We start from the raw sequence: 12,140 nt of genomic DNA on the forward strand, positions 1-12,140 counted from the left end.
TTACCGGTACAAATAAGTAATGTAAATACAATTCGAATATTGTGTAATATTGTAGACAATGCATATTTTCAAGATCAAAAAGTACCAATTATTCATGAAGTACCAATAATGGTTGAAAGTGGATATCGTATTGTTGACATTCCGAATGAAATAATTTATCTACCCTTGATCACAAACGAAATTAATCAGTTGATAGTTAGCTTTGTAGACCAGGAGAACCGCTTAATAAATTTTAGAAACGAGGATATTCTTGTGAGATTACACTTGAGAAAAGATGATTGATTTTCATAATTCTAATAAATATCCAAACTCTATGAAAAAACACATCATTAAGAAAAAAGTTGTTAAACGTAAAACACTTGTATCTAAGGAAAATATAAAATATTTAAAATCAATTGGTTTAAAAGTTTTAAAGAAATGAATAATATCTTAAATTTATCAGAAAAAGTGTATTTTGATAATGAAATAACATCAAAAGAACTAATGAGTTTTGCACCATATAGTGGTACCAGTTTATCTCATGGCTCTATTATCAGAATTCCAATACAAAACAAGGATGCTATATTATCGTTGTCAGAATCAGATCTTTTAATACAAGGAACTATTAAAAAAACAGATGGTACTGCAGTTACTTCAGCTTTAATTAATAATGGAATTTCACATTTATTTGAAGTAATATCATATAAGATGAATGAACAAGTAATTTATAGTGTATATAATCCTGGTGTTGCCTCAACTTTAAATGGATATGCATTGTTTTCAAAAGATCAAATCACTGGATTATCAAATGCTGCATGGATTTCTAGTAATATTTTAGATGGTACAGAGTTTAATCAAACAAAAGATGGTCATTTTCTATATACGATTCCTCTATCAATATTGTTACCAATTTTTGCAACATATAAAAAAATTTCAACAAACGCAAAACATGAACTAATTTTAACTCGATCGAGAACTGACGATAACTCGGTAATTAGTGATACAAAAGTAAATATTGAAATTACAAACATAGTATGGAGAGTACCCTTAATCCATCTTAATGATGAAGGAAGATTACATATGCTAGATCTAATAAAACGAAATGCATCAATTGCAGTTGCCTATCGAAATTATGATTTGGTAACATATCCTACATTACCATCAACAAACAAACATTCGTGGACTGTAAAATCCACCAATAATCTTAATGTACCACGTTATGTTATCTTTGCAATGCAAACTGATAAAATAGATGATTTTAAGAAAAATAACCAAATATTTGATTTCAACGAGCTATCTTCTATACGTTTGTTTCTCAATGAACGTCAATTTCCACAACAAGATGTATTTTTTCAAAGTTCAACCGGAGAAATTGCTACACTTTATGATATGTATCTAAGATTTAGAGCCTCTTACTATAATCAGGAAACGAGTTATGAAAAGGCGTTATATGATATTAAAAACTTTATGAAATTTACACCAATTGTTTGTTTTGATTGTTCAAGACAAAATGAAAATTTTACAACAAATTCTGTTGATATCCGTATTGATTTCGAATGTAAAAAGGCTATACCTGCTAAAACAACTGCTTATGCATTATTAATTTCTAATTCTCTGTTTGAGTTCAAAATGCAGACAGGAGATATTAAAAGAATCATATAAAATTGAAAAATGAAAGTATAGTTCTTTTACAAAAAAAATGTATAAATTTAGATGAAACAGTTAAAAATCTTAAGGAGCTTCAAAGAGTAACTGCTAAAGAATTTACAGAAAAGAACAAAAAATTGCATGAGGAAATGTCTACTATGGCATTCTTAAATAAACTGAAAATCATCCCATAATTTTTACATAAATAATTTTATTTAGTAATATTTTTTATACACTTTATTATATATTTAATTAATACATTATTATATATTTATTTAATACATTATTATAATTATTACATTTAAATAATTTTTTTTTAAAATAATAAATTTTTTATTTTATTAATCCTCATCCTCAATCCCACTGTCTGGTGAATAATCACGGAAAATATTTAAACGTGATATAGTTGTAAACAATTTGCGTTTTCTATTGATGGTGTACTCTTTCTTATTGTTTGAAAACAGTTTCTCAACACGATATTTCTCATAAAATAACAATGGGCGTCTTTCTATAGGTTCTAAGAGTAACATATCATCATCATTGTCTTCTGGATATGAAGAGTGATATAGTGATAACAATTCTTGCAAATCTCGTTCTTCTATTGTTTTTAATGTGGGGTTATATTTTTTAATTAAATTGAAATAATATTTAAACGTTCCATTGGTTCGTAATGTTGAAAATAAATATGGATGATGATATAATACATAGTCATACATTGTATCAAAATTACGGAGTTTTTCTAATATTATAACAAATTCTCTCTCATATTCTTGAAATTTTCTAGCGCTTTCATCGAATCTAATAAATAAATAATAATTTTTTAAATATTAGTATACTATCACATTAAAAAAAATACTTACATTTTTAGGTATGTTATATTATTCATTTTTAGTAAGTGTTATCACAACTTCAATTTCTCACTTTGAGATGTCCTTGAGTGTTTAAGTAGGTATAAAAATGAATGGTGTAATTTCTGTGGGGATTAACTAAGTAAGTAACATTGCTTAACCAAGTCAACTTCTATTTATCTCTATGAGATGTCCTTGAGTGTTTAAGTAGGTATAAAAAAAAATGACTACTTCCTATAAGTATTTTTTTAGTGTATATGTTCAACACATATAATTTACATATTATTAAGTTTTATCAATAGAGGGGAGAATCTCTGAATAACTATATATATTCTGTTTTTAAATTCACAAAATTATATACAAATTTATTTTGTTTTTAGTTTGTAAAATTAAAATACAACTTTTAATACTTTAACAATGTGTCAAAAACAAGTTGACCAATATTTTAAAAATATGCAAAGCGAAATATTTTTTCGAAAAATGATTCCTCTGAATCAAAGCGAGACGAAATTTATTGTTATTGGGATTACAACATATGACTTATCAAGTGTCTTACAAATTAAATCAAATCAAAATCAATTTATTAATTTAACAAAACAACAATGGAACCAAGTTTTAAATAATAAACATCATATTTTGGAATATTTAAATAATATTACTAATCATCTGGAAGATATTGTAATCGATAATGATGTTAGAATATCTTCACATGAGTATCATAACAAGAAAATAATCAAATTTTCTACAAGTGATTATGCTGTTTATCTGGCTGATGGAACAACTCAGAAAATGTTTGATAACCAAAAAATTATTGATGCTCAATTTTCAATTTTGGAGTCACTAAATATTAATGGTTATATGAATTTGGTGAGGAATAAATTTCAAAACGAGGAAAATACACAAGCTCAATTTGGAAATTGGTATCCACATATTTCATCGATGATTTCTCATGAAAAAAATCCAATGTTAAAGAAATTCTTATTGGAATTATTTATCAACCACCCATCTATTATAGAAAAAACCTTGCAAACAACTTATACACCTTTAAATTATTATTTAGAATATTAAATATATATTTTGTATTATTTATATTTAATAAATAAAGATAATCTGAAATAAAAAAGGATATTTTTTTTAAAATAAAAAACCTATTTATTCAAAGCTTTTTTTATTATAAAACAACACTTTATGATTTGAACATTATAATTTTTTTTATCAAGATGTGAGATAACAGCATAAGGCATGTAGTCTAGGCTTTTTAAGATTTCTTCTCCTATTTGTAAAATCCCTTTGGTTTCTTCGTGAATGATTTTACTATTAAACAAAAGAAAATAAAAATTAAAAAAATTATAAAAGTAGAGAAAAAATTTACTTAAGTTAAATTATCCTGACTTTTCTTCAATATTTCCATAAGTGATGTATAATTTTCATACTTCCCAATGCTAAAAAATTTTTTTCTTATTTAAATCATATATATATATATAATTTACTCTGGATTTATGAAAAAAATCTTACTCTAAATCTAAAGGTTGTTCATAATTTATGTTGCTGTAAAAAAAAAAAATGAAATTTAACAAAGGTTGATTATAATACAAACAAATATTTTTATTTAACAATAAAGTACCTATCCATTTTATAGAAGATCATGTAGATATTTAACAATAGAAATAAAATTAAAATAACAATTGCAGACATTTTTTGTGTGTTGTTTTCCATTGTGTAACAACTCTAATAGTAGAAATTAAAATGAAGAGAAAATTTGAAAAACTTTTAGCTTATACTATTTTTTACTTAGTAAAAATACTATTAAAAACTCACATTATTTTTTAACTCTATTCTTCATCATCTTCACTATACCCAATTTCCTCATCTTCTAAATCATCGTTTCCACCACCCTCAATTTAATCATTTTCCAATTCATCATCATCTGTACTATCTTCTATTTCCTCATTTTCCGATTCGTCATCTACACTATCCTCAATTTCCATCTCTTCTATATTATTGTCTTCGTTGTCTTCGTTGTTTTCGTTGTCTTCGTTGGCTTCACCATCCTAAAAGTATTACATCACTTAAAAAATATATAATAACTATAAAAAATTTGATTTTTGTTTTTTTTACCTGTATTAAATAAAAATTATCTGGGATTTCATTTGTTGATATTATCATATCAAACATATCTTCATCTGAATTAATTTTCGTATACTTTAGATGAAGCCTGCAACGATATTTTCTTAGACTAGATTAGATAGAAAAGTGTTTCTACATATTCTTTTTGAAAAATATTTGGTTTTGCCGAATCACCACCATTTTCAATAAATAAACAACCTGCCGAATTTTGAATATCATATTTCGAATCGGCTTTACAGAAAAATATTGTATATATATTTCTATATTTATAAAATATACCAAAACTTTTTTTTAAAAGATGATCAATCTTTTTATTTAACATAATTTTTTCTTCAAAATTATCGATTGCTTCCATCTTGTTGTTAACGTTTTAAAATATAAAACTGAACTAATTCTTTAAAACAAAATCTTATTTTTTTCGATTTCGATGAGAGAGCATTATTTGTTTAAAAAAATTTTTGTTTGTTTATATAATACAAAAAAAAATATATGTGAAAACAAAAAGTGATACTTAAGAAAGAATCATTTATAATTTATTAATATCTTAAAAACATTCGTAAGTATATAGAGGTAATAATTTTAATTTGTTTATCACTCTAATATACAACATGAATTTGTAAATAATTGATTTACAAGGTTTCAAAAATATAAAAAAAATATGTGAAAACAAAAAGTGGTACTTAAGAAGGTTAGTTATTTATAATTTATTAATATCTTAAAAACATTCGTAAGTATATAGAGATAATAATTTTAATTTGTTTATCACTCTAATATACAACATGAATTTGTTAATAATTGATTTACAAGGTTTCAAAAATATAAAAAAAAATATGTGAAAACAAAAAGTGGTACTTAAGAAGGTTAGTTATTTATAATTTATTAATATCTTAACAACATTCGTAAGTATATAGAGATAATAATTTTAATTTGTTTATCACTCTAATGTGTATATGGAAGTAAATATTTAAATATTAGATATATATTGATTTGTTTTTATAATAAACTATTATATTTCATACAATGTATATTAAAATAATAAACTCTTATAAGATAATTATTATATAATAAGCATATTTATAATTCTTCCTAGAAATAAATTTTGTACACTCTAAAAAATTAAATGTAAAATCTAATATAATATTAAATATATTTCAAAGTAATTATTTGATATTAGTTAATCCAAATCCTTTTTCTCTTTGTTTTAGATAAATTTTCAATTTCAGGATAGTAAATTTTTTCATTTAATTAATATTTAATAAATTAAGTATTTATTATTATATCCTATATAAAAAATTATCATTTTAATGGAAAATTTTTAACCAAATATTGAAGTGACCTCGAAATGACTATTTCATTTAAAACAGGTATTAGTCAATAACAATTTTGTGTTTCTTTAAATACAAACTTTGTTATTACTTCCTGGTTTGACTTCATAGCTTAGTGGTTACAGCACTCGCCTTCCATAAAAAAGGTTAGCGTTCAAATCTCACTCAAGTTATAACAATTTTTAAAAAATCCAACTTTATATTTGTACGTCACTAGCCAAGGTTTATAACCTTGCAACCGGACAATGATCCAAGTAATTACGTCACCAGACAATGAGTCAGATAATTACGTCACTAGATAATAACCTTCTTACCAGACAAGGTTGGGGGGTGTGGCAGACATTTACGTCATCAGACAAGTTCAATAACCTAACAAGACATTTGCGTCACCAGACAAGTTCAATAACCTGATAAAACATTTACGTCACCAGACAAGTTCAATAACCTGACAAGGTTGGGACAGACATCATAATGATCTTAGGGTTAATGACTCTGCTGTGCCAGAAATGACAATTTCCTACTACTGTTGGTCACCTTATTATTGAACAATGTTTCAAAAATAATTAAAGCTTGGTGTCCGCAGTTCGAAAATTTCATACAAAATATGGTCGGAATAGTGTTTTATCTTCGTCAACTGTGAAGATCTAGAATCTAGGCTTTTGTGCGGATGTTTTATAGGTAATTGAACTTTTTGGCGTAACGATTTGAGAAAAAATTTTTGTATTTTATTCGTAACAGCATTAATACTCACGATGCTCATTGCCACACATATAGTATAGTTACAACCCTCCGCCGGACACCCTTAAACTATAATTCTCTGTAATTATACTTACCTTATATTAGGAAAGCTGAATTTTATAAATGTTATTCAGAGAATTATTAAACTAAGTTTTCTCAGTAGTCAGACAGTTTTTTGGGTTCTATAATCCTGCCAGACGTATTAAAAGTGTCTAATAGTTGTTAGAGTGGGGCTCATGTGCAACAACTGGTGTGAGTGAGACAGAGCGCTCGGTTCATTGCGATCTTTTACTGCGCATCAGCTGCCGCATTGTTATGTGTTGAATGTTTATGCTCATAGTAAAACGTTGCGTTGATTATTTTAATACTTTATAAAATAAATGTGATTTAATAATAATAAAATGTAATTATGAGTGACAAAGATTCAAAATCAGTTTGTTTTGTCTGTGAGAAAAGTGGTGATTTAATAAAATTTTCTGTGGAAACTTTGAAAAAATGTCAGACTATTTTAAAATTAAGAAAAATACACAACCTCAAAGACATTAATTTTCCTAATGAATTTACACACAATGGTTAACGCCGGGCATGTTATAAAGCTTTTACAGGTCTGATGAAAAAATATTTTAGCTCTGAACCTCTGAGTGCCGAAAAGAAAAATGAAAAAAAAAATGAAAGTGGTGTAGTTTCATCAATAGAGTCTTCAACATCAACTCAACAAATATTACAGTTCCAGGTAATATGTGATGCACAACCTTCAACATCTCAAGATAACTCTTACTTACAGCCTGTACCTATAGAATCTTCCATGACATCTCAGTTAACTCCGATTTCTGAATTATTGGATCAACGATCTTCAACTTTTCAAGATAATTTTGTTGTTTTACAGTCAGATATTAGTGATAATAGTACTGTAACTCCGGATGTAAATGTTTCGCTTGATAGTGTTACCGGTAATAATGACAATAAGATTGCTTGTATATTTTGTACTAGAGAGAAAAAAAAGTGAGATCAAAAATGGTACCGCTTTATGCATCTGATGTCCATCAATTTAAAGCTAGTATCAGATCCAAAATTGAAAGTCATGAAGAGTTTACAGAATTTTTAATTAAATTGGATAATTTTTCTGGTCCTAAAATTTTTTATCATAAGAAATGCCGAGTTGACTTTGATTATAAGTTTTCGTGTATAGAATCACAAACTAAAAAACGGATTGGCACTATCACCGAGATTATCAACGAATAGCTTTTAATAAAATCAATCAAGTCATTAACGATGAGGTGATTAAAAAAGGACGTTGCTTTTTATTGGTTTATTTGCACAGTTTATTTATGAGCTCATTAGAAAAAATTTATCAAGAAAATTCTATTGAAATGACGACTGACTTTACAGCACATCATCTTGAAAATAAAATCATGAAAGTATTCCATAAGGAAGTAAAATTATTTAAAGTTGATAAAAAGAAAATAATTGCTCCAAAATATTTGAAAGTTGACAGAAGACATATTACAAAAATCTGCATTGATACTGAGAAATCTTATACTGAAAATAGAAAAAAACAAATTACCAAATAACAATATAACGTCAGAGCAGTTAATATCTGGAGAGGTTTCAATACTGGAGAGGAGCAATTATTAGACTTTTATTTTACCCTTCTTGGTGGATGTAACAGTAAACGAAAAAATAGTGTTAAATGTATTCGTCAAGTTCGTTCTTATTGTCAAGACGTAATTTACGGAGTTCATAATGGTCAAATTAAGACGTCAAAACATATTATGTTAGGTATGACTCTAAAGAGTTTAACAAGCAGCCGAAAAATAGTAGATATCATCAATAGATATGGACACTGCATTAGTTATCAAGGCGTCGAAGAATTAGAAACTGAAATTACAATTACATCTATGGAAAAATCAAGCTTAACTCCAGAAAAAACAAAAAAGAAACCAGGGCTTTTTACTGGCGTAGCGTATGATAATTTTGATCGTTATGTCGAAACGAGTAGCGGTAAGGATACTTTACACGACACTGTTGGAATTATCTATCAAAATATAGATTCAGACGCAAGTGAAGAACCTGGGATGTCGATAGCTCCAAGTGAATATATTGAAAATATTTCACCAAATAATGAAAAATCAATTGAAGAGTCTGAGGTGTCCGAGATTCCGGTTGAAGATATTGAAAATTTTTCACCAAATAAAAGAAAATCAGTTGATGAATCAGGTGTCCAAGGTTCCAGCTCAAAACATTGCTCCAGACAAAAAAAATAAAAAAAGAAAGAGAAGAACGATTGATGCAGTAACTACTGATGAGATTCCATACCCTAAAAAACCTAAAATGACTGAATGTGAATTGCAATTATCGGTTGATGATATACAATACATAGATTCCCGAAAAAAAAACTGAGATTGATAACATTTGGATGGTTAGTCATGACTTGGGATTAGCCGATGTTCCTATGTGGGTTGGTTTTAATAGCCGGATTGATGACAATGAGAGTCCACAGCAAATCACCTCTTACTTAACTCCGATAAATGAATCTCCAACTAATACATCAATTGTTTTGGAAACAATGAAGAAAAGTCAACAAATAGCTAAGATTTAAAACAGCCCAGCATACAAGTAACCTACGACCTTGCTATAGCAAAAGTAGCGTTACAAATACAAGCAACGGAGAAACCAACATTTGACAATTTATTTATTCATTTAGGACCATTTCATATTATTATGGCTTATTTTAAAGCAATAGGGAAAGTAATTACTGATTGTGGGTTAACTAATGTAATGGTTGAGAGTACTTTATTAGCAAATGGTTCCGTCAATGGATTTTTAGATGGAAAACACTTCAATCGCTGCAAAAGATTGCATCCTTTGGTAACATTAAGACCAGAAATATTACATTTTAAATCATTTTTACAAAATAATAATGTCAGTTTGGCTGAAGATGTAATAGAGGAAGTTAAAAGGCTCCAAAAATGTGATATTTGAACTATAATATTTATAAGCAACAAACCCTTAACGGCGAGCATGGTAAAACGTCACAATTTTATTTAATTTACATAAATCTTCTACATCACTACCTGGACTTATCTCGAAGTATTCGAACTGGAAATTTACAACTTTTTAAATCCGTTTTACCAAAAATTACAAATATATTTTTTATATGTTATCAACAAAATTATTCGAGGTGGACGGTTAAGTACTCTGATAATCTAGAAAGAGTTGCCGAAACTCATCCTGATTTACATGAAGGATTCAAAAAAGGTTGCTTCGGAATTAATAGAACCACCAAGCCATTTTCAAGGCAGCCTATAGACTTGGTACTCAAACAAACGATTAATGCAGATGCTGCGAGAAGGTTAACAGGTATTATACACTTCACAAAGTCAATTTCGGCACGACAACGGTGGGCTCGAAACCATGACGTGAGATCTACAATAATTAGCCAGGTTTATCTTGAACTAGGACTCCAAAGTCATCAAGATGTTTCAGCTGACTTGAAGCCTCATAATATCCGGAAAAACAATAAACAACTGCAAAAATTTGTTGCAACGTTTGATCAATTTTTAAATCCATTTAGTTTGGAAGTGCCTAAAGACCAATTAATTAATATTTCGTCAGGGAAGTCAGCATCACCACCGGTAGAAGAATTTTTGCTAAATATTGAAGCTAATGGGGATAATATTCGAAAAACATTTATATCTGAATGTCAGTCTGATATAGGACGATTTGAAAAAGCTATTAAGAAAACTTCTTTAGATAATTTCTCTAGAGATTATGAAAAAAAGAAAAAAATCAAAGTGGGTGGAAAACTTCAGGAAGTAAAAATTCAAAGGGATTTGTTTGGACGCATGCTAGGAATCTCAATTGATTACAAGATTGACTTGTCAAAAATATTGTCCTACCCTATTACTTCAGTACCATTGTCAATGTGCCATTTGGATGGAACCATTTGTACGACCGATAAATCTGCTCTGATGAAATGCTTAGAGAAAGAAGTTGAGCATGAGGAGCCACCTTATATTGATATTTCAATAATTGGATTTTTCTTGTTACACACCATGAAAAACGTTTCTAAAAAGTTTGGAGGCATTTCTAAAAGAATGCTGCAAATGGTAACTCAGTTAAAAGCATCAAGAATTGATATTGTCTTCGATCAGTATTTGACACCATCGATAAAAGATTATGAACATTCTCAACGGTTTGAATCCGCAGAATTAGACTACACCATAGCTGGACCTGAGCAAGCTCGTCCTAGTGATTTCTCCAAAGAATTGCGAAATTCTAAATTTAAAGAAGCTTTAGTTGACTTTTTTAATTCACATTGGGCTACTGATGAAATGGTGCCATTTATAGGCAACAATACCATTCATATTAATTTCAGAAAGTGTCATTCCTTTACTGTTAATGAGGCCAACAAAGTTATGTCAAGTATCGTTGAGGATTTGTCTTGCCCGGAGCATGAAGAAGCTGATACCAAGATAGTGATTTACCATGTGTGTAAAATCGACTATGGAGCAAATGTTGTAATTCGAACTATTGGTACCAATATTGCTGCAATAATGCTGGGTCATATGCATCATGTAAATGATGAATCACATGTCTGGATGCTGACAGGGACTGGAAATAACTTGAGGTATGTGGACTTAACAAAAATACATACAAAGTTAGGAGAATCTATTTGTAAAAGTTTACCTGGATTACATGCAATCACATGTAATAATTATTTTCTATCACTATTTTCATAAATTTGTGATCTAAAATTGAATTAACTAGTTTTTATTTTACTATTACAGAGGCAGACAGAGAAGATGACAGTGATAACGATCAATTCTTGAACTGGAATTGCAGTGACGACGAATCTGAAGATATTGGCAACAATGATGAAAATTATTGAATACTTAGTTGAAAAAAATTATTTTTTTGTGAATTTTTTATCTTCTAAAACATTTATCTTTCATATAATAAACAATTAAATTTTAATAACTTTGAAATTTCAATTAAATTACTGATAATAAATTTCATAAAAATAAGAAATAATATGAACTAAGTGATTAGACTTTTGATATGATTAAAATCTTTTTTTTATAAAATTTTTACTGATTATACATTAAAAAATTTATTATTCAGACTATAATGATTTTATTTAATTGAATTTCTTGATAAATTATTTAAAAAAATCACTAAACGATTTGGAATAAACGATAATATATATGTTTAGCAAAAGATTGCAATGAACTGAGCGCTCTGTCTCACTCGCACCAGTTGTTGCATATGAGACACTTTTAATACGTCTGACAGGATTATAGAGCCCAAAAAACGGTCTGGCTACTGAGAAAACTTAGTTTAATAATTCTTTGAATAACATTTATAAAATTCAGCTTTCCTAATATAAGGTAAGTGTAATTACAGAGAATTATAGTTTAGGGGTGTCCGGCGGAGGGTTGTAACTATACTATATGTCTGGCAATGAGCATCGTGA

General features: G+C 28.0%; 1 long non-coding RNA gene across 1 annotated transcript; it reads right to left on the reverse strand.

The window, feature by feature from the left end:
* Positions 1–3,852: 3,852 nt before the first annotated feature.
* On the reverse strand, positions 3,853–4,663 carry LOC123301017. Its single transcript, XR_006535424.1, has 4 exons — positions 4,593–4,663; positions 4,293–4,525; positions 3,990–4,022; positions 3,853–3,916 (listed from the first exon to the last, which is right to left on the reverse strand). It is a non-coding gene; the product is annotated as an uncharacterized LOC123301017 (long non-coding RNA).
* Between the last annotated feature and the right edge of the window lie 7,477 nt (positions 4,664–12,140).

The sequence above is a fragment of the Chrysoperla carnea genome, chromosome 5 (assembly GCF_905475395.1).
Source record: "Chrysoperla carnea chromosome 5, inChrCarn1.1, whole genome shotgun sequence".
In the NCBI taxonomy this organism is placed as follows: Eukaryota; Metazoa; Arthropoda; class Insecta; order Neuroptera; family Chrysopidae; genus Chrysoperla; species Chrysoperla carnea.